Here is a 27,805-nt window from a genome sequence, read left to right on the forward strand (position 1 = left end):
GTTCTCAAAGTTTGTTTGCGGTTTATTTTAGATCCGGATATAAAATGGACGATGAGAAACGAACTAAAACTTATTTTACTACAGATTGTGTACGCTGAACTGAAAGTAAAGAAACAGATAATGTGTTCAGCTGCTACTTCCTGGGGGTAAGCCAATTTGCAAAAGATTATTGACAATCGACAGTTTCATTTTTTAACGTAGCTTACGTTGCGTTTACGTTTGCGTTGTTTGTATGCCAGTCTCATGGCAGTGCATACTGATACATGTTTAATGTTATGTAATGTTTAATAAGATCTTCTTGCCGTATGTACACAAATAAATTATTTTGTATTTGTATTTTTTTACTGTAGATTTGTCGCATATGGCATTTACCCCTTGACACGACAAATGAGGAGCGCTATATATCGTTTATACCGGATTCATATTCGGTATCGAATAAAAATCGATCTATAATAGTGATAAAAATGAATGGGATTGTACTTAGTTCGTCTTGCGACGGATGTGGCTACCTGCCTATTACAATCTACTACTAATGCGTTTAAATAATTAAATATGTTTTTTCTAAAATATGGACGCACCGGTTCTATATATATTCGGAACAAAATACTATAGGATTTAAAAACCAATCTCAAAAAAATGGATAAGTATAATATTTTCAAAGTTAATTTTTATTCTTGACATGACTAACATAGTAACGCTACCTACTCACATTTGCCCTCGTAACTTTAATAATAAATTACCGTCTAAACATTTTTTTTATTCAAATCTAGCCCAGTTTGAGTCTCCCTATTCACGATCGGCGTTTCGCAGAAACTTGCGCACTTACAGTAATTGCACGTTGTTGGGTAAAAATGCGTTTTAGGGCCAATTTACCCCTAAACTAGGGAGAAAGGTGTTAGGATTTGTTCATTGAGCAATCGTTTGATTGATCTCCTCAGAGCCCACGTGCGGCGTTTATGAGAAGAGGTTTTTAGTTTGATTAAATGTTTCCGGGTCGGGTGAGGAGTTTTATTTGAGGGGAAAAATCAGGTAAATGGGCAAGGGAATTTGGATTTAGCAGTCTCAAATTTTAATACGATCAAGTATGATTAACTGAATATTTTGTATATAAAAAATAACAATTCAAAATGCATAATTACGCTGTTTTCTTAATTTTTATCTCAATATTGTAATACATTGTTATTTTTTGAAGATAAATAGGATATATTTTTATGATTGAATTACCTACCTACTTATTTTTTTCTGAGCCTTAACTTCAAAATAACTCAAACACACATTATACCTTAAAAAAATTAAAAGCAACCGTATCAAAACAAATAACCAACCTTTTAATAAACATAATACGCTAAAAATACACTAGACTAAAGTCACTACTATTCACAGTACACGAGAATATACACACGATACGAAAGCTTCGCCGGTACAGGCGTCATGGAGCACGTGCGCCGCCCTCCGCGACCGACGCGTCACTGAAGTTCAGTTCAGTTTCATAGCTACTGTCTAGTGCATCTCACCCTCGTATTCTCGACGTTCTGACCACCTGGTAGGTCGCGGCGGAAAACGGGCGTTTTGTGGAAAAAACGGGGCATGAAAAAAGGTTACTTTTTAATGATGGACGAGACAAAGTTTTCAAAGCGATAGAAGAAGTACTTACATCCTACACTGAATGTAGTTAAATTGCGTTTGGAATTGTGAGCCTTAATTATAACAAGTTTGAGTTATTTAAGTATTGCAGGATAATGCTCTTATAATTTGTTCTTCTACTTTGGGTTTTCAAAAGGGATATTACGGGTATAGATTTTGAAGAATGAAAAAATGAAATCAAAAGGAAAAGTGATGTATAAAATGGCGTTTTTGCTTTGTTATTGTCGTGTGTTGTTTACGCAACGAACTTTAACATTATAGGTACATGTAAAGATGTATAATTTGCTACAAAAACCGTCCTAATTGCACAATTACTTAGGCCGAGATTTCAGGTCGCTATCGGACCCGTGGCGGAATTCGGCCAAACAATTTCCTTAGTAATTAAAGGGCTGGCACCGGCACGACTCATTTGCAATCCTTTATCGACTGCTTTCAACTCCTCTTCGATGTAAAAACCTCCTTTGATGGTGTCGCATCGAAATAAGATAGGGTCTTGAGTTATTTTAGGGTCATTGCTGTGTTGTGTCTTGAGAATTCCGTTGTCTATTTGTGTATAATATACTATATCATATAAATACACAGTATTCAGTTACGTACGGGAAAGTTTTATGTAACGATGGTCACAATGTTTTGGAACAAATTGCGAAATGCTTAATTTTTTTATACATAGTTATGACTTAACACACTGAACACTTTTATAATAACAAAAATATATTTTATCCCTTACTTCGTCATCCCCCTAGCATTATCCCGTTTTTCACAGGGTCTGCTTACCTAACCTGAAGATTTGACAGGTCCGGTTTTTTACAGAAGGAACTGCCTGTCTGATCTTCCAACCGACGAAGAGAAGACCAGCCCAATAATACCTACAGGTTAGTTCACAAACCGTTAGGTTAGGAATGTGGGTTTCCTCACGATGTTTTCCTTCACCGCTGAGCACATGATAATCATTTATGATCCAAACATGAATTCGAAAACAAATTCGACAATCCAGATTCAAACTTGCGACCTCAAAGTGAGAGGCAAGCGTTCTACCAACTGGACTATCACGGCTGCCAAATAAATTATTTCACTATTGTCACTCAAGTAAAATACAGATTTACATCAGATGTTATGAGGACTACCTATTTATTTGAAAGGAGAATGGGCGAATCTGGTCCAAGAACCTCCACTGATGAGACTTATATGTAATGAAAGCTTATGCTTTCTCTATGAATCTGGCAAAGTTCTATCAGATTCTGTCCCGGGGTTCTTTTTTTACGGCCATGTTTGTCCTGGCTAAAAATGTGATAAAATACAGTGGGAGCTAAAATCGGCTCAAGATTTAGTGCTGGATAACTAAGTCTACATAAATAATTATGTATCATATTGTATATCATTTTAAAGAGGATCTTTTCCAGAATCCGAAACATAAAAAAAAAACAAAAAAGTCTTTATGTAAGCGAATTATAGTCAATTTGCATCTGCAGCGCCATTGTTTCTCGGTAGCTAAGTTCAAGTTTCATGCCTTTTACCCCTTCCAAAAGTATCTTACCGATTTTTTTTTATATTGCTTCCGGAATTTGATCTGAGTGATAATAACAAGAAAAATAAATAGACACCTCTCCGATAGAGACCGGCTAAGCTATTGCCTATTGCAAGAAAACGTCATCATTAGCAAGTCATTACGGTATTGCATATAAGCTTATCAGCAACTTGGAACTTGGTCCAAGAACCTCCACTGGTGAGACTTGCATGTAATGATAGCTTATACTTGTCCTATGATTCTGGCAAAGTTCTATCAAACTCTGTCCTAGGGTTTTTTTACGGCCATGTTTGTCCTGAGTGTACAGTAGTGGACAGCAAAATCACCTCAGGATTTGCTGTCGAAAAACTATTTAACTAAGTCTATATACATAATTATATATCATAATGTATATCAATTTTAAAGGGGAAGGTTATCAGAATCAGAAACACAAATAAAAAAAAATGCATTAAGTATATAAACGACTTTTAGCCAACTCACGTCCGTAGCACCATTTTTCTCAGCAGCTACGTACGAGTTTCGCGCCTTCCAACCTTTCCAAAGAAGCCCAATCATTTTTTCCTTCTTCTGATATTGCATTCTTAACCTGACAAGTGACAATAACAAGAAATAAAATAGATACCATTCCGATAGAGGCCGCGTAAGCTATGGACCTATTGCAAGATAACGTACTCAAAGGCTAGTCATTATAATCCAACAGACGTAACATGATTAGAATGCGGGAGGACGCAAATGTAGTATATTTTCTTTCACCACAATCTTGTTTTATTAATCCAGGCTTATATCTTGTCTTATAAACAATGCCGAATGGTACAACAAACGTATCGTAAACGTAAGGTTGCCTGGTAGTAATTGCTACCTTGGCAATAAAGCCGCCTTTTGCACCAGTTATTGCCTGAACTTGTTTAATAAATGTGTTTCTTTTGTATACAATAGTGTCATTGTATTGCATCTTGATTAGAATAACTTATTTCTTGTTTCTCTCGTACTAAGCTGTATACTGTTAGTGTTAAAGAGACACATATTTCGTCTCTTTCACATAAGGCGATGTACTACATTTCCGTCCCGCCGCATTCTAATCATGTTACGTCTGTTGGATTATAATGACTAGCCTTTGAGTACGTTATCTTGCAATAGGTCCATAGCTTACGCGGCCTCTATCGGAATGGTATCTATTTTATTTCTTTGTTGTCACTTGTCAGGTTAAGAATGCAATATCAGAAGAAGGAAAAAAAGATTGGGCTCCTTTGGAAAGGTTGGAAGGCGCGAAACCCGTACGTAGCTGCTGAGATAAATGATGCTACGGACGTGAGTTGGCTAAAAGCCGTTTACATAATGCATTTTTTTTATTTGTGTTTCTGATTCTGATAACCTTCCCCTTTAAAATTGATATACATTATGATATATAATTATGTATATAGACTTAGTTAAATAGTTTTTCGACAACAAATCCTGAGGTGATTTTGCAGTCCACTACTGTACACTCAGGACAAACATGGCCGTAAAAAAACCCTAGGACAGAGTTTGATAGAACTTTGCCAGAATCATAGGACAAGTATAAGCTATCATTACATGCAAGTCTCACCAGTGGAGGTTCTTGGACCAAGTTCCAAGTTGCTGATAAGCTTATATGCAATACCGTAATGACTTGCTAATGATGACGTTTTCTTGCAATAGGCAATAGCTTAGCCGGTCTCTATCGGAGAGGTGTCTATTTATTTTTCTTGTTATTATCACTCAGATCAAATTCCGGAAGCAATATAAAAAAAATCGGTAAGATACTTTTGGAAGGGGTAAAAGGCATGAAACTTGAACTTAGCTACCGAGAAACAATGGCGCTGCAGATATAAATTGACTATAATTCGCTTACAAAAAGATTTTTTTTTTGTTTTTTTTTATGTTTCGGATTCTGGAAAAGATCCTCTTTAAAATGATATACAATATGATACATAATTATTTATGTAGACTTAGTTATCCAGCAACAAATCTTGAGTCGATTTTAGCTCCCACTGTATTTTATCACATTTTTAGCCAGGACAAACATGGCCGTAAAAAAAGAACCCCGGGACAGAATCTGATAGAACTTTGCCAGAATCATAGGGAAAGCATAAGCTTTCATTACATATAAGTCTCATCAGTGGAGGTTCTTGGACCAAGTTTCATACAAAAGTGCCCATTGTCATTTAATATGTATAGCAGTAGTTTATTGGAAATAAAATATAAAATACTGAACATGATGTACCGATGCAAATCGCAAACAAAAATCGGCATTGCTAACTGCTGTCATTCAAGGCCATTACATCCTAAATATTGTCGAAATCGTCATCGCGGCAATTGTAAAAACTGCATTTTGTTGCAATAGTCTGCGAAAAACAAAAACTGCCTTTTAAATCGTTTATTTTCATGTCGATTACATGCAAACTGCGTGCAGTTAGCTATTATTTTCTTTTGGATGTGTTATAACATTTTTTGTTAATGGAATTCAAAAGTCAATCTAGTTCGTCCCGTTCTGTCAAATGGTATTCGATAAAAAAAATGGGACTTTTACCAAAATTCCGGTTAGATTGCCCATATATAAAACTCACGCGTATTTGCCACTGGGGTAAGAAGAAACTATGGAAATCCATTTGCTTCTATCCTGACATACTTCTCTTGCTTCCTCCACATTCATCAATCGTTTCATACACCCATCTATAATCATGATAGAATAGAATACTTTAGTCGGTTTTTACGACATGCATGCAAACAATAACCAGCAGCTGAATATGTTTCTAAGTTTTTTATTCCCTTCCAGTCCGAAGGCAAAACAAAAAACAGAGCTACTTCTTTATGTAAACATATAATGTGTCATAACTGTCCATACATTTATTATACAACCGGCTCAGCTGAACATATCAGGTCTCTGCTGTCATAACTCCAAAGGCTATCGCTCCATTGTGCAGCCAATTAGGCTTAGTCCACGATAGTACGGTTCCTAGCTTTGTACCATTCGTGTGCCAATACGTCACTAGAAACTCCATACAGTTTCTTGGAGTTCACGTCAATTGTTCCCCTGATCTATGGTTATGATTCGGCAAGTATTTGTAATGGAAAGGAATAAGAACCTTTTAGGCATGTTGCTAGTGGCGCCATCTGGCGGATTTTGGATAACTGCATCGCATGGTCACCCACGACGGTACTTATTATGACCAAAACATAATATATGAAGACTGAAGACTGACATGCGCTTGTCACGGTAATTTTATTGATTCTGACGATATAATTGTCATTTTGTCGATTGGTCCTAATATGTGAACCCAAATAAGTCATGTCGTTCTGTCAAAATACCAATAAAACACGTGGCACGCTTGTTACAGAAAAAAACAAACTTATCGATTTTGGCAAAATTGATTGAATCGATGTTGCGCATGTTAGCCCTGTATGTCCTAACGCGTCACGTTTTAGAGATATGAGAGTAAGATTTAGACAACAGAATAAGCAAAAATATGTAATTTGTATTAAGATAAAATTAAAAAAGTGAGAACATAAAACATCACTAATTTAAGAGCCACGCTCTTGTCGGTTTAGCATTCTCCATTTTTGTCTATCAAACACCAATTCCTTCACTTCCTTATAAGACACGACGTTCACCTCTCTTTCATCTGTTCCATGTAAGCTCTTCTCTTTTCTTGTAGTAGATAAAGAAAATACAATATACAAAGTAAAATCTGCTGAATATTTGCAAAACTTTCTTTTTCGGCTAACCCTCTCATTTACACTTACATCTATTTGTCCAAAGAGTTTTGTTAGAAAAACTTTGGGGCAGGACCCTCTCCCTCCTAAATATAAATATCAATGGTGCATTAAAGTGAGCTGAATTTGTTTGCGTTATAATATTTACCTGTCCACTGACCCGTTTAATTCCCTCATCCCCTCCTCTTTCATCCCTTGAGACGTGACCTCAGTAATGCAGGCACGTCATTTCGAAACTCCTTGTCAAACAGATTTTTATGAGCCTATCCTCACACACAAACTGAACACTAAACCTTAACTTTCCGAAATAAGGTTGATTTTGTCGCTTCCATCATTTGTTAAACGGCAAATGTAACTTGGTTGATATTATATGAAGGGTGCATTTACTCTGTATGCGTCGCCCTAGCAATTTGATACTGTTTAACTCGTGGGAAAGTAGAGCTTTTGTTTTAATGAATAATAATTATTTTTGATAGTCTTCGTTATTATTTATAGTTGCGTTCTCAAGATTAACTTGCGCAAGGGGAATTTGAGTAATTGATACTTATGTGAAGATTGTAATTTTATCAGTTTTAAGCCTACAATAGCTTATTAAATGAATGATCTTACCAACTCAACTAGATAAATACTCTGATTTAATTGAAATCAATGATAATTGTTGTTATATGTATATTTGTTTCCAGCTGAAGAGAATTTCACCATTAAAGCAACAAGAACTTATTCGTAAATCAGCTCAATGGAACATCATCCATCGAAGGCATTCATCAGATGAATGATGAAAAACAAAAATGATGAATGACGATTGATGATTGATGTTGATTTAGCATTCATTCAGATGTTAATTACTTATATTTACTTATACATTTCTAATTTCTAATTTTGTTGTGTAATTTTAATTTTACTTTATTGTTAAATACTTACCCTTAATTGTATAAGTTATGAACGCCGTTATTGTCATATATATTAGTCACAATACTGTAACCTTCTAAATGTAAAAATGTTTTAATTTATGTGATGTGGCTGTACTTTATAAATAAATTAATAAATAATTCATCTAAAAACAGCAATATTGCAATTTGACATTTGCACATATCAAAAGTAAGTGCGCAATGTAAACAAATGTCAACTAGCAATATTGATTTTTAGACGAATTCCTTCGATGTGGTTAATCCCCCAGTGCATAAGTAAGTCTTAACCAAATTAAAAAAAATAAAATAAAAACACTTTAACGCACACTCAGCTCCCTCCTCCTGGCAAGTCCTATCATAAGGAAGTACATACGAATTTAATTGAACATCCGAAGTTAGTTCAAAGAGTTCACGACAAAAACGTGCATCTACGAATTGGTGACTTTCCATAAATGCTTATTAAAAATCAAACCATTGTTTTACATTGGTCGTGCTACAAGTTCAATAGTGACGTCGGTAAGACCTACAAGAGGTAGCTTGATGTAGCTCAGTAATCCTGCTGTCAGGTCCCATCATATCGCAACGACCCGCTACCGGTCCGGTTAATTGACCGTTGTTGGGGCGCCCTGAGATTACTAGACGATCTCCTTTGAGCTAGGGAGATTTATTAATCAACTGGATGTAGATGTGGAACAACTGTGCTTGCAGATAACCAACTAGATTTATCTATATGAGCTTTTGTGTAAGTTTGAAGTTTGTGTTGTTACTACAAAGGTTCTGTTTGGCATAATATTTTGTCAAGTATTCCCATGGTCAGCTATCTTCGTGCTTTTGACGGTTTCCTGATTCTCACCAGGTTCAGTGACCTTAAGATTTTTTAAGTTTAAATCTGAAATCCTTTACTCAGTTCAAACTTCAACACACAAAATTAAAATCGATATGTTGAAGCTAAAAGCGCATCAGGATTCTTCCGCATCGTATGCGCGGTCAGAAATTTTAGTTACATATGGAATTATAATCACTATCACAGAATGGTCTAGAAGGCAATCCTATAGTCGTAGTAACGTAATAATTATATTGTACATCAATGCCAGAAAGTTGAAATTTTTCTGTTACAGTAATAGTTACGCGCCAAATTATTCTAATGACGTCATAACATTTATTTTAATTAACAAAACGAAACCAACGGCCTTATCTGTTTTGTGATATGAATTATTCCATATCAAACTGAAAATTCTGACAGCGCGTACGATGCGGAAGAAATTGGTGCACTTTTAGCTCAACTGTGTTCACCTGTTTGTGTCTGGGTGCTGACGTGATGTAGTGAATCTTAATGAAGATAGGCGTACACCAACGCTGAGTTGTCATAGTTTTAAACATGTTCATTGTACAATACATAATACTATTGCACAGAAAACAAATAGTATAAAATTGCTTATAACATCTTTCTATCTTTATCCCATTCTAAGTAGTTAGGGTTTCTTCGTCCACTCGTCGTCATTTCAGTACTTACACTTTTCACGTACGTATGTACACAGATGTATCTTTTTATTTCTTTGGCGGCTCAATCATAACCCTGACACCAGGGTTGATGAGGCTAGTATTCCACCTCACAACTCACACGTTAAGAAGAAAAAGATGTATCTAACAAAATTATTTTTATGGTAATCACTGCGTCCTATATACAATAAATGGAAAAAAAGTTTGCGGCTTCTAAATCAGGCCTATCTTCTTTATGAGCATCTATTAAATCAAAGTCACGACCTTAATTGTTATCATCCATTGAATTTGTGTTTTCCTTTTCATAGATTGGTAGGATGGTTTGAGTAGAGCCGAATTTTCAATTAATTAATTCAAACAAAGAAAGTTTATGTGCCCATTGTAAGGCTTTTATTGAAGCTATTATTAGAATTGTATATTTTTGGTATCGTAACATTCATTTTAAATAATTTGAATCTTATAATAAAAAAATACACGTACGTTAATACGTTACTTTAAATTCATAAGATTCCTAATTAACCACAATGAAGCTAGCGCAGTATAAGAAGTAGTTTTATCTTTTTGAAAATATTACATAACATTAGTAGAATAAAATTGAGATTGATCAGTTACTTACAGAAAAAAAAATATAACCACAATTACTTGACCAACACAGTTATAAGATAAATATTGAAAATGTGAAGACCGAAATACTCCAGCAGGTGGTCTCAACTACAGTAATAAGATTGCAAGTTTCACTAAACTCCAAATGCTCACCACACTCCAAAGCAGTTGGCACAAACTTCCATACGATTTCTACAATGAGAACAGTCAGCTATATACGTGGGTTAATATTGCATGTTCTATATCCAAAGGATTTTGCTGGTAAAAAGTTATTGTTTGGAAAAGAGCCGTTATTATCCAAATAAAGAAAAAACATTTTCACTGATTCAAATTCAAATTCAAAAATATCTTTATTCAGTAGGTAACATAGTTACACTTTGAATCGTCAATTTTACATAACGAACGTCTTATCCGCCTAAAACTACTGCAGCTTCTCACAACCTATATAGCCGGGCTGATCTGCCCATATTGTACTGTATTCATGTGTTATGTCTGATTGTTGTAATTTAGTTCTGTGCAATAAAGTATATTTGATTTGATTTGATCATTGAAAATACGTATTGTCATTTTCATTTCTCACTGTGTTTTCATCTAACATCACTCATCACAGTTTTTGATATTAAGTTTCAGTTGTAAGTAATCAAATTTATAAAAACAAACTCACAGTCAGATGAATTATCAATCCCAAGTACCTACACAATGTCATATCCCCATTTAAACGCGGTAAGAACCCGTTATTATGTGCTTTAACTACACGAATGTTGTTGTAACTACCGTAACCGAATATGAAAATCGATAATTTTAACGATTTTCATAATCGATTTTATTGTCAAATTGTGCAAATACAATAAGACTTTAGTCAGATAAGGAATTAAATAATTCAATTCACATTTTAATAGCGCACACACACGCTTTGTTGCAATTCGTACTAAAAGGCAGTAGCAATTTTCCAGTGTGTAATGTTGAAGTAATATTGCAACTCCATGCCAAATGAGAGATGCATCATGTTACATTGTATGTATGCAATTGTCTTTCTCATAATATTTTATAGTCCTTTGATGACGGAGTAGAAAATAATTCCCTAGATAGTATTTTTGTTAGGATTATGCTCGGTACTTACGATTTTAAAGGCAGCAAATAATAGCGATGTTTTGGTCTTGACTTGAGAAACTTACCTGAAAAAGAAAGAATAGTCTATTTAGTCAAAATTACTAATTGAAACCGACGTAATTTTCGTTATTTGTGTAGCAGTATTTTTTTATGTAGCATAACCTGGTAGAAAGTAGCATTCTCAACTAAGGACATATTGTAAAAATAAATGCCAATTATGACAAAGCAGCAAAATTCTCCTTTTGAATTGACACTTTCATCATACAAAGTGTACACACACAACACATCTTTCACTGTATCCCAGGCACGTCCCATCAGAAAAAGGCTCGAACAAACTGCGTGTAGAATGGGAAACAATAAATGAATTCTCACTTCTTTGAGTGGAAGTAATTCAATAAGGATCGATGAGGTCAATAGAATCAGACGTAGAGGAAAGTAGTTTGCCAGCAGTTGCCTTAGCTCCGTAACCTAGTAAATGAAAACTCGATTTGTAGGAACTTTGAACTTGTCTTTGATCGGATTATTTTGCTCTGCGACTTGCGAGTTGTGAATCTGTTTTGAATTTTGTTGAAGTAATCAATGCAATTTTCCTACTAAAGATGTTAAAAGTGGTAGGTTATATCATCAAAAGTGTTTTAAAGGATTATTTCTTCAATCTTTCAAAAACTTGAGGCGTCTGTAAAATTTTGCATCTATTTATTTCTGGATTAAGTAAGTATATATTTACACGCCTTTAGACGTCAAGAGTATTTTTTTAATATTTACTTGTTATTTTATAATTTATTTATTATGTTGTTGAATCAAACCAACAAAAAATCTTATATTTCTTTAGAAGTCTACTAACCGAACATGTTCATTACCCAACAAGGTATTACTTACAGCGTTTTAAAAATCTGCAAAAACTTTCAAAGTACAGTCTGACAAACAAAGAAGATTACCAGGTTCACCTACATTTCCCTCTGAATTAAAGCACCGACTCACAATAAGAATAAGAATGAAGACAAAGGGAATATTCCCAAAAGACAATAAACACTGCGAACAAAACCATTGGATTCCGACGCAGTAGGGTCGCGCCAAGTCAACTGTGGGTAATTTCAAATTACCTAGCATTACCATCGCGAGGAGTTTTGGCACTCACTTTAATATGAAATTGGTCTGAGAACGGGGAACGACGTGTTTTATAGACGCGAGCTTAGCATTGCTTGTTGAATTTTTATCGTTATATTTTTACACACTTGTGCCACGTAAGCTTCATCTCTAACAATTTATATTTATGCACTCGAATTTCAACTGCGGAAACATTGTTAGATTTCTTAGTTTATGTTATGTTTTAAGGTTCTTTGTCATCAGTTGCTTTCTTTACTTTTCCTTGTTTCATGATATTATTCCCATCCATAGCTAGTCTTCTTGATTATCGCTCTTTTTATATGTTCACAGCTGAGGCAACAACGAGAGTGGCTGCTAGTCTTTAAGTATATGCAGTGCATGCACATACATAAACTCACGCCTATTTCCATTTCATTCGATCGTTAAAAGGCAGTAGCAATTTCTTTCTTCCTCCACATTCACCTTTTAGTACAATCGAAGCAAATGGAAATTCATAATCTGAAAGAAGAAAGAAAGAAATAAAGTATTTATCTGCATCATTCGGTGTCCTGAATTTGTTTTTTTTTTATGTGACTTATTGTAGATTTGCCGCAGGTGGCATTAACTACTTGGCCGGACAAATGGGGAGCGCTGAAGGCTCTCACCAGGTACAACGTTTAAGACAACAGGTCTGAGGGTGCCCAGTTGGGCGCGAACCTCGGCTCAGGGCGTCCCTCGTCTGAGAGGAAAAATATTTGAAAGAATTAATGGACCCTAGTGGGTCGATAGCGATAAGCGCTGATTGAGGGAAGTCGTCGACCACGCCGGCGGAGTCGGTATCGGGGTCCTGAAGTATTTGGTGTCGCGAGCTGATTGGCTGCCTCTATGGCTAGAGTAATCGGGTCGTCGGGATCGTATATTACATCCTTCGGACGCCGATACTTTTCAGTACCGTCCCTAAGTGGGATGTATTCGGAGAATTTGTTTAATGTAAGTGACTGTATAGTATGTAAAACAGCTGTAGAAAGAACAACAGGCAGGATTTATAGTAGAAGAAACTTGTGAATGAAGCGTGAACATGTTGGAATTACCCCGCGAGGCTATTTGCACTCGAGGCGGTATAAAGCCGCTGCGTGTTGATTGAGCCGCGAGCTGCTATTCAGTGTCAGTGCACACGGAGAGAGCTAATCTAGATTCTGCTTCTAATAGACTGCGCGATTTTTGACTGTTTATGAGGAAATGAGTTGGTTGGTTGTTTACTTTGTAAAGCAGCTTATTATAAGATTCATAATTACCTACCTAATTGATAAAAATGTCTGGTATTAAATGTGTTCCTTTAGTTATTAAATAACTTGTCATTGATTTAAAAGATGTGTTGCTGTTGCAGTTTCTTGTTATTTCTTCTCCTCAGCCATAACACCTTACGAAATGACGTAAATTCAAAAATGTTACCTTCAACAAGTTTATCCATGATAATTACGTTGAATAAATGATTCTGATTTCTGATTTACGAGTTGATTTGGATACGTAGAGCGAATGAAGGACAATAGAATAACGAAAGCGGTTATACAAGGCTAATATTGTTGGTAGCGCCTAGAAGGACGTACATTGACTGAATTAGAGATGTCGTAAGAGAATGTTTAGTACGATCTACTCTGAACCGACGTGTGTGTATGAAACGATTGAATGAAACGATTAAAAGTTGAAGAAGCAAGAGCAGCGGGTCAGGATCGAAGCAAATGGAATTCTATAGTATCTATTTATCCCGGAGGGACATTGGCGTAAGTTTATGCTTGTATGAAGAAATTGACTTAAAGTCTTATTATAGACGGCCGTGTGAAATTAGATGTGATTCATTTTCGAAATAATATAACAGAATCAATGTTTATTCATCAAAATAAGTTTGTTACAGTTAAAACCCCACAAAATCTGTTCGGGTTGACTGTAGGAGTGGAGTTCGCTTAATAATATTAGTTACTTAATATATGGTTAACTTAAAGCTTGAGATCTGTTGAATGAAATCCTTTGATGGCAACGAGCATCAATTTTTTCATGGAAATGTAACATCCTGCAGCGGACCTATTACTGCAACGAAAACAATATTAATTTGTACTTGTATTATGTCAAAAACCGCTCAGCACAAGTACCCGCTTACCAATAATTTATTTACACCAAACTTTCGGCACTTTATCAGGAGACTTTACAAGTCCCAACACCTGACGCGATCTCCCTAAAAGTGGGCAATTAATTGAGTGCGCAAAAACTTTCGCCCAGGCGCACAATCATGAATCATTGTCGGAAATTTATGTGCGCCGACGGTTGCCGTTGGGTCCCTGTTTTTGCCCGGGGCAGACGTCGCCGATAATCCGGGTGTCGGTTCTGTTGCAGATGACCGGATAAACAGACATAGACACAACACACACTGTTACCCCTTTTGGGATGGGCAGAGCCACAAGTCACTAAAAGAAACCATATAGCAATCTGGGCACTTCTAAAACACGTACGGTGACAGGTTATCAACCATTCGCACATTATAGACAGTACATTATATTATATAACAAATTATTTGTCGATATTTTCCATCGCTCGGGGTAATATAAAACTGAGGGTCTAAAAAGACCATATATTAAATCAAAATAAATTCATCTAAAAAGCAATATTACAATTTGACATTAAAAAGTAACATACGGTAACTGCAAAATAACAAATATTTATGGTTAATTTTTAAGCGAATGGCTTCAATGTGACCTTTTTAACGCGCATGAAAGTGTTACTTATTGCACTTAAAAACTACTTACATCACAAACATCTCTAAGAGAGATCTCTTCCAGCCAACCCAGAGGTAGTACAAGAATAACAGCGGGAGTATAAAGAGGTGCAATATTATAATTAATAATTAATAATGTTCTACGGAAGTAGAAAGAATATTGAATATCGTAGTACCTACTAGTAAGTGAAGTGTCGCTAAAATTATAAGTATATAAGTACCTATTGGCGTTAGCTCCCTGTTTTTGCCCGGGGCAGAGGTTGCCAATAATCCGGGTATTACAAATTCAGTCGCTAATGACCGCGCAAAAGCGATAAGGCTACGGGTGATTCTGCTTAGATTTACTATTCCCATGCATTCAATTCGATGACGAGGGTAAACATTAGTTTCGAGTAAAACTGTGCACGTAATCCCTTTGAGTATGACACGTAAACTCACGTCTGCGTTCTCTACTGGGGTAGGCAGAGACACATGTTAGCAACATTATAGATGACAATGTTGCTGGTTTAGTAAGTAGTTAGTAAGGTTTGGTACCAACTATCTGAACCGGTGTGCGTGTGTGAAACGATGTATCAAAGTGTGGAGGAAGTCCAAGCAAATGGAATTCCATAGACTTTCTTAGCCCAATGAGAAATTGGCGTGAGTTTATGGATGTAAGTACCTATGTCTACTCTAATTAAGTAATTGACAGCTCAAATTAAAGGCAAAAGTTCAACTGCAAAGTTATAAAAAGTAGAAGTAAGTGATGGCCCCGATTCGTATTGACACCTAATTTTATTTTAAGTTATACCTGTCAATTTCTTATCCGCCGAAAAGAAAAGGGACTTATGATTGACAACTGTTAATTTTTCTACTGCGAATAAAATAGGCATCTCACTCATAGGCAACTCATTTGACGTGTGCTGTCAACTTAATTCTGTCGGGTTAGTGGCCAATGTAAAATATTTAGTGGATTGATTTAGATGTTTCAATCCACTAAATAATTTGAAATTTTATGCCTGTCGATTACCGGTCCCTTTCTTTTTCAGCGGATAAGAAAATGACAGGTACAACTTAAAATAAAAATAAATGGTGTGTAGGTACCTACAGGAATTAGCACCATTGTCAAAAGAACTTATTTCAAGCTAAGCCGTGCACTTGACTTGGACCCATTAGCACTAATTGTTACTTGATGAAAAGGATATTTATTTACATAATTTTCTATGCAAATTACTTGGGCTAAGCTATTTACACATTAGTCGCAATTATGTAATACAAATCGACGGAGGTGGCGGCCATCTTATTTTCCAACCCGAAGCAAAAGTCAGCTCAATTACCTATTAGGTCACAAACCTTGTGAAAAAACGAAATGTTTGCCTTTGCATACGACTTTCTCAAAAGGTTTAATTTACGGTGAAAGCAATTTGTCACGTATTCTCAAAAACAGACCCAAAACCAGAGAGCTATTTTTGATACGTTGTTAAAATTGGTTGAATGACTAAAAAAAAAATTAATTTTATAATCAATATCAAACTCACACATACAGTCATGAGCAATATAATATACCCACTTTAGGACTGTGTCGCACTACCATATTTGAAATTTAGTGAGAATTACAGTTCAATTTGTAAAAAAAATTAATGTGACATGATACCAAAATGTATACATATTTTAATGCTCGTGACCGTACAATTAACTGTCACAAAACCAAAGCAAATGTTTCCAAAATCCCTTACAATTACAGTTCCCCCAAAAGTTTTTGAAGACCACATAAATATTCGTCCCCTAAGGCATTTTTTTTTAGCTTTTAGCGTAAGAAGTAAGAAATAATCATGGCGGAACAGAAAGCAATCCTGTTAATCGGTCCTTGTCGTTTGTTACCGGCGTAGAAATGGACATATCAGATTATTTCACCCACTATGACTCTTTAGATAACATTTTGGTGAATGCGAGTTATGAGACGCAGCGTAAATTGCGTCGTGTACTAGCTACAAGATACATTATGAAATTCTCATTACTTACTAAATAGAGATAGATCTAAAACTAACGAAAAACATTTTCTTTTATCTAAAAGAAAAAAAAATGTCTTTTAATAAAAAACATAATAATAAAACCGTCATTTTAACACGTTTTTCTATAATTAAAACACATAATAACGGGTTCTTACCGCGTTTAAATGGGGATATGAGACTCCCGATATTAAACGCGGTAAGAACCCGTTATTATGTGTTTTAATTATGATAATAACTGCGTAAACTTAAAACAACGTTTTTCTATGACGTCACGGGTTGATTTCTCATACAAATTCCAAAGTAATTTCATGTTTTGACTTTTAGTAAAAAGTTACGCCTCTGTGGTCCAGTGGTTTGAGCGTTGGGCTCACGACCCGGAGATCCCGGGTTCAAATCCCGGAGGGTACACATCACTAAAATCACTTTATGATCCCTAGTTTGGTTAGGACATTACAGGCTGATCACCTGATTGTCCGAAAAAAAGATGATCCGTGTTTCGGAAGGCACGTTAAGCCATTGGTCCCGGTTACTACTTACTGATGTAAGTAAGTAGTCGTTACATGGGTCATGTCATGGCTCAATAATGACCCCGATGGGTGGATGGGGTTGGTAATCCACCTCACAACCCGCACGATAGAAGAAAAGAAGAAGTAAAATGTTACTGATTTGACTAGTTGGAAATTATTTGCGTAGACAGTAGACGACCAGTTACCTGAAAAACGCTTTACAAGAACGAAACCCAAATTCTTATGCCTTATTCCCAGGTTCACATCACGGCTATAAATTAAGAGATTCCTGCTAAGTCCCCATCAGTTAGCACGCCCCGCGGCGCTGCTCGCAAGACATCGGCCCACTTGACTGGAAATTATCTTAGCCGGATTATCCCTATTGTAACATTTCTTTCCACCCCCAATGACTAAGTCGTGGCGCGCTAAGTGCCTTTGTTTTAACGTAGTTTAAGGTTACGTGGAAGAAAGGAATGATTCATTGATTTATTGTTTTTATTTTGGATCATTATTTATTTATAATTTTTATTATAGTTAACACTTATGGTGATTTTGGGCTAATTGTCTGTTACCGCATGAATTATAGTCAAATAATAGTCAAAACATAGTTTATTTATTCTCTCTCGAATAATAACACAACATAACATCATCATCACCAGCCCATGGGTCTTCCCTATGGATGGATAGGGAGATCGGGCCTTAAACCACCACGCAGGCCCAGTGCGGATTGATGGTTATTAACGACTGCTAATGCAGCCGGGACCAACGGCTTAACGTGCCTTCCGTAGCACAGAGGAGCTCGAAATGAAAACTTTTTTTTGTGAATACCAATCCTATGACCGGCCTTTGCGAAACTTGCTTAACTTCAACAATCGCAGACCGAGCGCGTTTACCGCTGCGCCACCGAGCTCCTCCTCATAACATAACATATTCAAATTCAAATTCGAAAATATCTTTATTCAGTAGGTAACATAGTTACACTTTGTTGGTTAGGTAGTTACCTTTTGTTGGATATGGAGCTATATTCTGGGGACGATTTTATTAAAAATTGACATTGTATTTTATTGTAAATACTTGAATGTAATTTTATTTTATACATAATTAATTAATAATTAATTATTAATTTTTTTATCTTGAATTTATTTTATTTATTTTTTTATTTATTTTTTAATTAATTTTTTTTATTTGTTTTTTTTTTATTTTTTTTTATTATTTTTTTTTTATTTATTTTTTTATTTTTTCTATTTTTTTTTTGAGGGGAGGCCTGTGCCCTGCAGTGGGACGTATATAGGCTGTTTATGTTATGTTATGTAATTTATAATTATTATTAGCCATGACATTGTAATTGATTTATTATCTTTTGACATTTTGATTTAATTTATTATCTTCTTTGTTGACATTCTTTTATTATCATTTTCGACGATCATATTTATGTTGTTACCGTTTTATATTGTGTCTAAAATGTGTTGTATAACTAAATGTGAAATAAATGAATCTAATCTAATTTAATCTTTGAATCGTCAATTTTTAGCATCACGCCTGTATCTCCGAAGGGGTAGGCAGAGGTGTACAATACACCCACTCCTCGCCAGCTATGTTTAACTCTTATGTACTAGGGGGCGAGTCCATTGCGATTAATCGGGCACAAATATTTATATTGAAAAGGCAGAGAGCTAGAACCCATAATTATAAAGTCTTCTAGAGTAAATTGCTATCTACCTAGTAGTAAAACCGTTTTGCTACTAGGTAGATGAGACAAATCTCATCTGACCTAGGCTGACTTTGCTGACACACTGAAAATATTCCCACAAAATCTTCAAGCAAAACAATGTAAATTTTGGTTAAAGGCTACACGGGTTTCTCAGTCCATGAACCTGCGACCAATTTTAAGGCTCCTGCGCAAAAAGCGAAACATATCCCTTGGCGTGGAAGCTATTTAAACATCACAATAGGGACGTCTTCATTGTCTGAAGGCTCTCGGCTCGGAGCTCGACGCGTCGCCAACAGTTTTTATACGAGTTAAGGTATAGGCGGATAGCGGGAGAAGTGAAGAGAAGACATACATACACCATATCTACACAAAAGCTCATGACAATATCCCAATTGTTGTAGTCAGAGGTAGTCGTGGCCAGATTTTAGAATTGATCATTCCATGATAAAAAAAAATATTTTTCTCTAGTATTTTACAATATAGAAATTGTGGACCTCCCAATAAGCAATTTAATATGATCGTGTCATCGTGTCAAACATAATAATTTGTATATAAAAACTAGCCAATTCGGACCTTAGGCTACAATGTATTATATTAAGTTTTAAGAAGAAATTATATTGTATGTTGTTGCCCTGCCCATTGAACTTGGCACCCATTTAGATCTCACTTCTTTTGTCGTGGAAGTCTACAACCAAGGCATATAGATATATTATAATATTGAAATTGGCTCTCATTTCACATTTATGTTTTTGTTGGTTGTTTTATACATACATAACATGAACAGCCTATATACGTCCCACTGCTGGGCACAGGCCTCCCCTCAATCAACCGGAGGGGGATGGTTATTATAAAAACAATAAAATACTTTTTCGGTGGGTAAGAAAATGACAGGTATACCTAATTTAAAATAGATTATGATCGTGTGTAATGGAATCAGCGGCATTGTCATAATGAGGAAACACATACATACATAAACTCACGCCCATCTTCCCCGAAGGGGTGGGCAGAGCCACAAATAATCAGAAGACTATTTGCAGCCACTTTTGATACATAGTCCCAAGATGGATAATGATGAACCGTATGGTGATAGGGGATTAGCCTATCGCCCATATAGATTCATCATTTTTGGTAGGACGCTTTCCCTTTGTCGGTTTTTACGACATGCACGGGAGGAGAGGCAGCAGAACACATTCTATGTTTTTTCTTTACTCCCAGTTCAGCATAGTTCCCAGTTCAAAATGAATGAAAAAATAAATAAATGAATGGGAATGAGGAAAGTTCTAATTTATTTAAGTAACTTTATTTATTTGCCCACAATACAAAAGATATCATAGTTAATTTTACCTGTAACCGCCTAAGTCTACACACATTTCCGTGGGAGTCTCCTCTACTTTGTACCACACAGCCTTACGCTATCGAGGTCTAAATTGCAAATTTAATACAGCCATTTGCATTTGAAAGGAGCTATGTAAAGTCGTTTTTGTGCTTAGTGATTTGTACCGTTTATCTAAAACTCTTTATCTAAATTAGATGTATGCTGCTGCTAGTTCCAATAAGAAACTCTTTTGTTTACTCTTTAAGATACAAATTTTAGGGATCCGCTTACAAGATTTTAGCTAAACTTAGCCGCCTTAAGTGTTGAATTTTGTAATATCCAACTTTTGTAAATCGTAATCAATGAAGGTACCTACAATGTCAATACATTATTTATAATTAATAATTATTTGTTTTCTTTATAGAAGTCATACTTGTTATTACTTTTCTTAACTCACAAACTGTACCTACCCTTTGGGAATTGCGAGACATTCCCGCCACAAGTATCCTAGGATTACTTGATGGAAGGTCTCGGCCACAATGTAACTAAAAATTTGTGAAATAAAGAATATTTTATTTCATTTTATTTATTTTATTATTTATAATGTTAAGTACATCTATTATTTCACACCAACAATGCAATATACAACAATACAATAATTTTTATTGTAGGTATGCTTTGTTAACATTACAAGAACAAAAATAGCATAAAAAAGGAGAAAAAATAGCGTATTTTTAAGAAGTTTTAACTGTTGTCTATCATTGAACTACTTTTTGAAGTTAATTGATGACTAATTTAGTAGACGTACCCTAGATTTTTCGGAGTTAGTAAGTCTTTACTTAACACGAATTCTAAAATCGCTTTGAATTCGTGTTTGATAAAGTTGAGTTGTTTTGACACTGTACCAAAATTGTATTACTTTTTACGATAAATATTTTGTAAGCAGAACCATTCCCGTAAAAATTAAAGTCATGCAAAATTAAAAAATATCTGCATATTATTAGAGTATATTTTCAGTGACTTTTATGAAACATGAATAATGTAGTAAGTAAGTGTCTTGGTTAAAACTTAAGAAAATTGCATGTCTAGACAAAGAAAGTGAGAACTAAAAACGTTGTCATACCTTGTTAATTTTAAATGTATTTGAACTAAACTGACACAAGTGAATATCGTCTGTCGTACCATCTCCTTCTTAGACTGTGACTGATGGTGCCTTCACATAAGGGCAAATTTTTATTTTTATTAGATATAAGTATATTTTATTTTACTTTAACGCACGTTAAGCTGTTGGTCCCGGTTACTATTTACTGATGTAAGAAAGTAGTCGTTACATGAGCCATGTCAAGGGCTTTTGGCGGCTCAATAGTAACCCTGACACCAGGGTTGATGACGTTGGTATTCCACTTCCCAACCCACACGATAGAAGATTTCACTTTATTATTTTTTTTATTATTAATAAAGTTAATTAAGTATTAATATTAGTTTCTAATTTTATTTATTTTATTTTTATTTTCTTCAGGGAGCTAACAGCTTCTTGCGTCTTATACTTTACACAAACCATAAGTATATAAAATGGTGCATTGAACATTTAAGTGGGTTTTATATTTTTGTATTAAGTATGTATTAATTATTCCCGAGAAATGCACTTTCGGAGGTATGTGACCTAACCTGTATTGGGCTGGCCCTTCGCGGGTTGGAAGGTCAGTCAGACAGTCGCTTCTGTAAAAATCCGGAACTGTTAAATCTTCAGATTAGGTAACCGGACCCTGAGGAAAACGGGATAATGCTAGGGAGATGATGTAATTCTGTTATAAGTTGAATTAACGATTTAGAGAGAAAGGTTTGATGACGACATAAAAAGAGCGTCGCGCAGCCTCAATGGGACTCACTTGTCGCGTGACAGCAACGCGACTAATTTAAAGACACCCTATATAATATCTATTTGAAGTTGTGAAGATACAAAATATATTTTGTGTGACAAATTGGTCGACGCGATGGCTCGTTATAAAAAAAGTAAATCAATCAAATATTTTTTAATGCACACTTATACGCAAAACATTTTAAAACAGGAACTCAAGAAAGCTTATAGTAAGATTGGGAGTTTAGTAAGTATCGAATCAATTCAAAATGTTAGTAAACTTTAATACTTACCATAAAGGCATTATCATTGCCTTCCCTTTATCATTGTCACTTTATCAATGGTACATTTATGGCACCATACCTCGACTTCACAGCTTTTAAAATACAAATATTGTATCAAAATATTTGTCCTTTAATTTCTTTATCAAACCTTTACAAACACATTTTTTAGGTCATAAATTCGTTGATAGGCCGGTAAACATTCTCGCTTTCCTATCTTGTAACATTAAGTCGTAAAGGTGTTAAAAAATGTTAAATTTATGATTTAATAAACGACATTACTACCACCTGGAGTACTGATAAAGATATATAAAAGGACTTCGAGACGTTTTAAGATCAAATAAACGGTAAAACACCGCATTTATTGCGAATAAACTGTGGAAATTATTTTAGAAATAAGTAGGTTGTAAAATTATTAAGTATCATGTAACGTATTTTAATAAAAAGTATAATTTTGAGCATACATGAAACCAAATGTAAGTATAGTATATATTAGTTTTCACAGGTCAATTTAATAATAATATTATTATATTATAATTATAATTATGCTAAGCTAGTGGGCGGATGCGTAGATAAGCAACTCAGAATGTTATAATAATGTGCATTAAAGTACATTTTAAACATCTTCCAATTATCCATCTGAATGACAATAACAGTGTATAAGTGTATATCCAAGCAGTTATGTATGTAAGTGAATGAACATTAGTATAAGTCATCAGGAGTAAAATAAATAATCTTGATACATTTAGTTACTTACCAAACAGTAAAGGGTAGTTTCCAAGATCAACAATAAAAATATAAAATTCTGATTGCCAAATAAAGACAGATCAAACGTTTCCTTTTTCTATTTACTTAACTTATTTATGAATTTCTAGTGTAATATTGTGTTTGACGTTTAGTAAAAAGAAACTGATTTGACTAGTTGGAAACTACCTTATATACTTAAATAATAAAATCGAATGGCGGGCTAATTAGCTGTAATAATTATTTTCGTCATACTAATATAACTACCTACCAAATAATGAAAATGACTGCAGTTGCCTTCTTATTAATTGTAACAGCGCTCGCTCCCTTATGCACGTATGTATTTTAGTAGAAATTTCGCACAGTAGACGTAAAGTCGAATCTCCAGTGGCATACCTGTGCATGAATATAGCATACATGAGCAGGATCATAAAGTTAGGTAAGTCGATAGAAGGTGCATGGGTCGTGTCGGTCGTGTCGCCCAGATATCGGTCCCAAGTGTCTAACCCAATAGTGTTGGAATATGAAACATGTAAATATAGTCTGTGAAGAAAATGTTAAGTAAATTAAAATTAAAACACATAATAACGGGTTCTTACCGCGTTTAAAGTAGGGATATCCCTACTTTAACGAGATACATGTAACGAGATATTTCGACACTGTTGCAAGTGCCAAGATCACGGGATGACTGATGAGATTGGAGTGGAATAGGTAGACCCGTTATTATGTGTTTTAATTGACCGCGTAAACTTAAAACAAAATTAAAACACATAACAACGGGTAAAACAATGTTAAGTAAATTAGTTCAATGCCAATAAATAGTGCACTGTTGTGTTATCATGTTACTGAAGCTATAAATTGTAAAGTTAATTAATTAGAGGTAAAATATAAACGTTATAAAGACATAATTATACCCATATGTACATGTTCAAGAAACTGTGATAGCGCTGTCTGGAGAATGCATGATTTCAATCATACTATCACGGGTTCGAATATCAGCTCGGGTTTTAAACCACTGAATACGACTTTATAATTTTGGATCGTAGGTAATTCATATCACGTGGTTTCCGGTAGGGCTAATATGTGCAACGTGTTAAAATTTTGTCGATTGGTGCTAATACGTGAACCCAAATAAGTCATGTCGTTCTGTCAAAATACGAATAAATTTACGTGCAACGCATGTTAGGAAAAAAAACAAACTTATTGATTAACAGAAATAATTGGTATTATAATTATATGTATATTTTATGTATTATTATTTATTTATTTTTCTATATTATATTATTGCACCATCCCGCGCTAAAATACATAAAGTTATTTCATCCTAAGGTTGCCTTGTGCGTATTTTATACGTTTGTACATGTCTTTGTGCAATAAAGAATTATTTATTGATTGATGGCATTAACAACTTGACACGAAGTCAGCATATGCCGAGATGTAATAACCTCTTCGACGGGACTCGACGGGATTATAAGTATATTTCTTAGTAAAACACATAATAACGGGTTCTTACCGCGTTTAAATGGGGATATGAGACTCCCGAAATCCCCATCCCTCCCGATATCGGGAGTCTCATATCCCCATTTAAACGCGGTAAGAACCCGTTATTATGTGCTTTAATTATGATAATAACCGCGTAAACTTAAAACAATGTATATTTCTTAGTTTGTAATAGACGTTCAAGCGAAAATTCCACCCTGTTTTGTGAAGTAGTTTGTGGAGGCGTGCAAGCGTAACAGTTACGCTTAGTAGCGCCCCTCCTCAGTCATAACACGAACTTCTCTCTCACACAATCATATTGACATTAAGTGTCTTGGAAGGAACTCTATTGTCTGAACTAGACCTGACTTTTTGTTTGGGGGTAAGAATTAAAAGGTATTAAGTATACAAAAACATAAGCTCAAACAGCCTCCGTGGTCTAGTGGTTAGAGTGTTAGGCTCACGATCTGGAGGTCCGGGTTCGATTCCCGATGGGGACATTGTCGAAATCACTTTGTGAGACTGTCCTTTGTTTGGTAAGAACTTTTCAGGCTTGAATCACCTGATTGTCCGAAAAAGTAAGATGATTCATGCACGTTAAGCCATTGGTCCCGGCTATTAGCCGTAAAAACACCTCCACCAACCCGCAATGGAGCAGCGTGGTAGAGTATGCTCCATACCCCCTCCGGTTGATTGAGGGGAGGCCTGTGCCCAGCAGTGGGACGTATATAGGCTGTTTATGTTATGTTATGTAAACATAAGCTCACCACTAAATTCCCAATTGGGATAGTCCGAGGTACATTCATCGAATGATGAACTAAAAAGAATTTAACATAACATCCATCTTAGGACTTCATAGCCAGGTGCATTTGCATACTGCCGGTCGAAAGCCCTTAGAGCTCCCCATTTGTTCGGCCAAGTAGCTAATGCCATCTTCTAATGACTTATGGGAGTTATGGGTCTATTTATCCTAATTGTAATAGGGATTATAAACATCAGATATATCTATTTAGAAATGCACACAAATTAAATTCAGTTTAAAAACTAATTATAACTATTGTCGTCATTTTATAATGCTTAGTGCGGCCTCCGTGGTCCAGTGGTTTGAGCGTTCGGCTCACGATCCGGAGGTCCCAGGTTGAAATCCCGGTGGGGACATATCACGATAATCGCTTTGTGATCTCTAGTTTGGTTAAGACATTACAGGCTGATTACCTGATTGTCCGAAAGTAAGATGATACGTGCTTCGGAAGGCACGTTAAGCCGTTGGTTCCGGTTATTACTTACTGATGCAAGTGTGTAGTCGTTACACGAGCCATGTCAGGGGCCTTTGGCGCCACCCTGGCCACCGGTGTAACCCTGAACCATGGTTGATGAGGTTGGTAATCCACCTCACAACCCACACGATAGAAAAAGAATGCATAGTAACCAAAGTCTCTATTTAATTTCACTCTCTGCAGGTTAATGCACCTAGTTCGTCTCAGGCTAGTTACTTTGTTTAATCAACTGTGAAAAGGTTATTATTTTAATGTGAACGCCAACGCCCTTGCATCCGGTCGCGGAGACAACTTAATTTTATTACAAGTAATATTTCTATAAAGACACATCAAGCGTGAAAATAAAGGCAGATACAAACATAGCTAGCCGCCTTGACAAAATGCAGACTAAAGATAAATCAGGTTTAAAATAAAAATCTCTCCGTTTCTAATTTTGAACATATTTTTTTATTTTCTCTTTTGTTTTGTGCAATAAAGTATTACTTGACAGAGGGCAGCAGTAACTGTCAGTACTATTCAGAGGCGGAGGACAGGAGTCCTCGTACGAGTATGGCTTTGTAATAGACTACTCTGGGCGCCATCCCACTTGCGTCAGACAGAGTACTGCGGGGCAGAAGGCAAGAGGGAAACCACTGCCCTATTTTTCCCTAAAAAAGTAGCATGGAAAATGCTGCACCGACAGGAGCATGGCTCTTAAATTGATGATGAATAAAGTATTTGTTATGTTATGTTAATTCGCGCCACGAAAGAAATCCACGGATTTTAATGAAACTATGTAATTGACAAAACATAATAATTCTATGCAGAATATTCGACAGTAGCGCCGCGGCGCGAGACTTCTTTCAGGACACAGACTATATTTTAAGGGTATAGAAACACTAGTCTAATTCCTTTCCGTTACAATAGATGGCGTACGTACAGCGGATTCAGAGTAAAACGTAAATAAATTCGCCATTTTCACATTTACGATTATTTCTGAGGCTTCATTTTATTTGCGCCACAAAAGGTAAAATAATGTTATTTTTTCATTATTGATTAAATATACAATACCATACAAAAGTATTTACTTAGCTTCTGCCCAACTGGGCACCCTCAAGCCTCAAACGTTGTATCGGGTGAGAGCCTTCAGCGCTCCCCATTTGTCCGGCCAAGTAGTTAATGCCATCTGCGGCAAATCTACAATAAGTCACGTCAAAAAAAAAACTTAGCTTCTGTTTTTTATGTTACAAATAAACGTAAATAATGCTTTACAATAATTTTATTATAATGTAGTTGCTAATAATAAGTAATAAAAATAACATTTAAATATTAAGTTGTCAATAGCTTCATGCTTCATGCTTCATGCTTTGCTTCTATGCTGTTCTGGGAGCAAATGAAAAACATAGAACACGTTCAGCTGCTTGTCTTCCCGGGCATGTCGTAAAAACCGACAGAGGGATTGCGTCCTCTAACATGATGGACTAATGTTATGGGCGATAGGCTGATCCCTTATCACCATAAGGTTCATCATATCCATCTTAGGACTTCGTATCAACAGTGGCTGCAAGTTGTCTTTGATTACTTGTGGCTCTGCCCACCCCATTTGGGATTACGGGCGTGAGTTTATGTATGTATGTATGTATGTCAATAGCTTCAGACCCAGAGTAAACCTGAGGAAAATAGGAACGGTTTATAATATTTGTTATTGTTTGTAGGTTCTATAGACCTTTATGTAGTGGCAAAAAGGCGTAGAGTTCATTTAGCTTAGTTGATCTATGACAAAAAGAAA

General features: G+C 35.5%; 1 protein-coding gene across 3 annotated transcripts in view; it reads right to left on the reverse strand.

Moving 5' to 3' along the window:
- Positions 1–27,805, reverse strand: part of LOC126368154 (kinesin-like protein CG14535) — a 657,648-nt gene that overhangs the window by 176,607 nt on the left and 453,236 nt on the right. Inside the window, exon 1 of one of the 3 annotated variants that reach the window (XM_050012036.1) lies at positions 1,326–1,450. The exons of the other annotated variants lie outside the window; for them this stretch is intronic. The gene's annotated coding sequence lies outside the window, so the exon portion shown is untranslated. Of the gene's footprint in view, positions 1–1,325; positions 1,451–27,805 lie in introns of those variants that run through there. 3 annotated transcript variants of the gene reach the window in all.

This window comes from Pectinophora gossypiella, chromosome 7, assembly GCF_024362695.1.
Source record: "Pectinophora gossypiella chromosome 7, ilPecGoss1.1, whole genome shotgun sequence".
Taxonomy (NCBI): domain Eukaryota; kingdom Metazoa; phylum Arthropoda; class Insecta; order Lepidoptera; family Gelechiidae; genus Pectinophora; species Pectinophora gossypiella.